General features: G+C 43.0%; 1 protein-coding gene across 16 annotated transcripts in view; it reads right to left on the bottom strand.

Annotated features, from left to right (window-relative positions):
• The window catches only part of LOC116057846 (receptor-type tyrosine-protein phosphatase mu-like), a 162,935-nt gene that overhangs the window by 132,119 nt on the left and 25,816 nt on the right, over nucleotides 1-5,000 (bottom strand). The window lies entirely within an intron of this gene.

The following is a 5,000-nucleotide window of genomic DNA, read 5'->3' as shown; positions in this document are numbered from 1 at the left end:
GAGGCCATGGTTCTCAGCAGGAAACCGATGGAGTGCCTTCTCCAGGTAGGGAATGAGTCCTTACCTCAAGTGAAAGAGTTCAAATACCTTGGGGTCTTGTTCGCAAGAAAAGGGACAATGGAGCGGGAGATTGGCGGTATTACATTCACTATCGCACCATTGTGACAAAAAGAGAGCTGAGCCAGAAGGCAAAGGTCTCGGTCTACCGGTCAGTTTTCGTTCCTACCCTCACCTATGGTCATGAAGGCTGGATCATAACCGAAAGAACAAGATCCAGGGTACAAGCGGCCAAAATGGGTTTCCTCAGGAGGGTGACTGGCATCTCCCTTAGAGATAGGGTGAGAAGCTCAGTCATCCGTGAGGAGCTCGGAGTAGAGCCGCTGCTCCTTTGCATCGAAAGGAGCCAGTTGAGGTGGATTGGGCATCTGGTAAGGAAGCCCCCTGGGCGCCTCCCTAGGAAGGTGTTCCAGGCACGTCCAGCTGGGAGGAGGCCTCGGGGAAGACCCAGGACTAGGTGCAGGGACATCCAGCTGGGAGAAGGCCTCGGGGAAGACCCAGGATTAGGTGGAGGGACGTCCAGCTGGGAGGAGGCCTCGGGGAAGACCCAGGACTAGGTGGATGGACGTCCAGCTGGGAGGAGGCCTTGGGGAAGACCCAGGACTAGGTGGATGGACGTCCAGCTGGGAGGAGGCCTTGGGGAAGACCCAGGACTAGGTGGAGGGATGTCCAGCTGGGAGGAGGCCTCGGGGAAGACCCAGGACTAGGTGGAGGGATGTCCAGCTGGGAGGAGGCCTCGGGAAAGACCCAGGACTAGGTGGAGGGACGTCCAGCTGGGAGAAGGCCTCGGGGAAGACCCAGGACTAGGTGGATTATATTTCCAACCTGGCCTGGGAACGCCTCGGGATCCCTAACCCTAACCCAATACCAGTAAAATAACACGATTATCGATGCCAATTTCGATACCACAGTAAAAAAACAAGGATGGAAGATTCCATGTACTTGAACTTGAAACATGAACGTCTTTATTAAAGCAGCCATATTATGCTCATTTTCAGGTTCATAATTGTATTTTAAGGTTGTACCAGAATAGGTTTACATGGTTTAATTTTCAAAAAACACCATATTTTTGTTGTACTGCACCACTCTCTCTCACTGCTGCAGATCCTCTTTTCACCTGGTCTCTGTTTTAGCTACAGAGTGAGACCTCTTTTCTTCTTCTTCTTCTTCTGTACTATCTTTGATTGCACTGCACATGTGCAGTAGCTCAGATGTAGATCATGTCAGCTAGCTAGCTCCATAGACAGTAAAAGAAGGCTGTTTCTACAACTTCGGTCAGTTACAAGGCAGGATTAGCTGGGAGACTTCTAAATGAGGGCGCACATGTAAGTAGTTCTTTTGTAGATTATGGTGAACTTGTGTGTGTTGTAGCAGTGCTTTGCTATTGAGAACGAGGTAGCATGCTAGCGTTAGCATTAGCGTTAGCATGCTAACGAGCTAATGGTTGCGGTCAGCCTGCTTGTTTCGGCTTGTGACGTCACAAGCCGTGCCGATTTTGAACAGCTCACCCAGAGACTGAAGGCAGGACACATTCAGAAACTGTATCTCACTCTAAACACCATGGATGGATTTTTATCAAAGTTTGTATGTGTGTGGAAGCACCAGAGACACAACATAACACCCCAAATCCCAGAAAAAGTGATTTTTTCATAATATGGGCACTTTAAAATATTTGAAAAATATCAAAATGTCATGACAAGACATACAAAACATGTACAGTAGAGCATAGAACATCATAATAAAGTGCAATTAATGGTCATAGTACAACAACTAGTCGCTACCTCAGAATAATAAGGTTCTATCTGCGTTCAGATCAGTTTTGAGATATTGAGGTTTAAAGTTTTAGCATTGCAAATAGCAAAACTGACAAATGGAGCACATTTCTTTATAGCACCAGAGTTACATACACCATGAATGTATTCTACATCTGAGATATTAAAATTCTACATGAATTGTAAATTAGGGTTTTTGAAACAGGTCAATTGTAGATAGAACCTGTTGTATCTATCTGTTCAATTAATATAATAAAAAGTGTCTTTTTATTGGTTAATATGTTAAATCTTCATGCACTTACTGTGCAACACAATATTTTTCCAGTGCATAATTTTCCTTATTTAAGATAACAGTAAGTTAAATGTAACTGAATGATTCTAAAAATGCATGGTCTGATGCATGTCAGGTCCTTCAGTTCATCAGTCTTTTCAGTAGAAAAGCAAAACAAGTTGAATGAATATTTAAAATCAATCTTTATTTTAAAGGTTTATCAAATCATTTTTAAACAATTTAAATGTAAAACGCGTCATACAATATTTCATATAGCAATACTCATTCAGATAAAACTGATCAGAAATGTTTTTCTTATGAAGAAGGTATTTCAAACCTAAGACTGGTTACTTAAAATGGATTGAGATACATGCTGTTACTTGCAATGAGGAGATAATCACTACCAAATAGGCTATCTTACCAGGCTACTGATAGTGTGCTAATGTTAATTTAGTAGCCTACATGTAATTTAGCCATAATTTTGAGACAAGCCCTAACCAACAATGGGATTATGTTGAAGTAATTTCTTTCTTTCTCATGCTTTTGGATTCTGCTGAAGTCGAAGACAACTTTTAAATATAGCTAATGTTAGCTAATGTTAGCTAACGTTAGCTAGCGTTAGCTAACAGTAAGTCTTAGAATATGATGCAAATCAAGTTGGATATGACGTTTGGCAAGGAAATGAGGGGATTTGACTGAATTTCCACTTGTAGTTGCATTATAGTGTTTGGATTTTGCTGAGGACAACTTTTAGACTTAGGTCATGTTAGGTAATGCTAGCTAACGTTAGCTAACTCTAGCTAACATTAACTAGCGCTAGACAACCTGGCACCATAAAGAAACAGTATTTGATTGGTCCTTCTGTAAATATTCCAAAAGATGATTGGACCACAGATAGAACCTTATAACTCCAAGTCTGAGTGTAACTTTGTAGATAGAACATTTTTGTTTTCTGAATAAAACGCCCAAAATTAATTTTATTTTTAAAAAACACCTTAAATAATATTCATATAAGAATAGAATATGTAAATAACTCAATTTTGACAAAAATGTGAGATAGAACCTTATTATTCTAGGGTAGCGTAGTGGCCCCAGACACATTCCAGACTTCCAGGCATCTTTTCAAAAGGTACTGTGACCAGACGTTACTAACCACGGAGAAATATTGGAGATGTATTTGAAAGATGGAGACAGCTGAGTTGGCTAATTTCATCCTGAACAGGTAAGAATTAGCTTCAGGCTTATTTATCACGGCTACAAGGGACGGGCATTTTATGTCATTTCAACATTCATATTCTCACATTGAATTATATAGCTAGAGTACCGAGTTGGTTACTCGCAAAAACAATTGAGACACAGCCAGTAAAGTGATCCTGACGGGTCCTGGCCATGGACATATTAAGAGTACTGGCTAACGCTGCCATGCTAACCCTGCTAACTGCTAGCTAACGTTACGGGAGGACCAGGCAAGCGGCCACGGCTGTTTACAACGTGTAGCCTGCTCAGCGGCCGTAGCCGACAACAGTGAGTTATTTGAAGCCAAGAGAGGGGGGGCTGTAAATCAGGAAGAGAGGACCGTGAGTTTGCAGTGAACATGTCGGTTTTTAGGTCAGGAAGGATCTATCTCCGTTGACTCTCGTTCATATTTTTTCAAAAGATATGTCCCATGGACCGGAAGTAGAAGGGCGTGACTTTGGCTTGTTCGTGACCTACTTCTTCTGAATATATCGACAGGACCACTCTGAAGCGTATACTGCCCTCATCAGTTCCAGAAGAGGCACAGCACCGATGCTGCTAACACTGGCATCGCCGCTAACGGTGCTAACGGCGCTAACGGTGCTAATGGTGCTTCAGAAAAATGGGCATCGTTGGTGTTTTGTCATTTTAGAACCGGAAGGTATCACAAGTATCGGTTCTCGTGGCATCCCTAGTAAAGACAGTCTTTAGATGTGAGACGGTGTCGTACTTTAGTCTTTGCAAAGTCTGTTCAGAGTCTTCTAGTATCTGAGTCTTTGAGTCTTTGAGTCTCTAAATATGAGTCTCAGCGGCGATGGAGAGTCTCCATTAGAGTCCGTAGAGATGTGATAACATTTAGCTTCATCTGCTGGTGGCCGGATCAGAGCTCTGCTGCTGCTGATCCTCATTAACACACACACACACACACACACACACTCACACACACACACACAGAGACACACACACGCACACACACACGCACACACACACAGAGACACACACACGCACACACACACGCACACACACACACACACACACACTCACACACACACACACACAGAGACACACACACGCACACACACACGCACACACACACACACACACACACTCACACACACACACACAGAGACACACACACGCACACACACACACACACACACACACACACACACACACACACACACACTCACACACACACTCACACACACACACTCACACACACACACACACACAGACACACACACGCACACACACACACACACACAGAGACACACACACACACACACACACACTCCCAGTCAGCTGGCAGGGCGCCTGGGTGGAGCTACACTCTTCCTTTTTTTACAAACTCTTCCTCTCTTTTCATCTTTCTCTCTCTGAGTGAAACCAGCTGGTCTTAGGAAATCACTCGTCTTTCTCTGAGGTTGATTCTCTAATACTCCTCCTCCCTCTCTCTCTGTCTCTCTCTCTCTCTCTCTCTCTCTGTCTCTCTCTCTCTCTCTCTGTCGCTCTCTCTCTCTCTGTCCTCTCTCTCTCTATATTAGGATATGTTATATATTAGGATATGTTATATATTAGGATATGTTATATATTAGGATATGTTATATATTAGGATATGTTAGGATATGTTATATATTAGGATATGTTATATATTAGGATATGTT

Source organism: Sander lucioperca, chromosome 23 (genome assembly GCF_008315115.2).
Source record: "Sander lucioperca isolate FBNREF2018 chromosome 23, SLUC_FBN_1.2, whole genome shotgun sequence".
Classification (NCBI taxonomy): domain Eukaryota; kingdom Metazoa; phylum Chordata; class Actinopteri; order Perciformes; family Percidae; genus Sander; species Sander lucioperca.
Note: the sequence above shows the minus strand (reverse complement) of the source record. Positions and strands in the feature narration are given on the sequence as shown.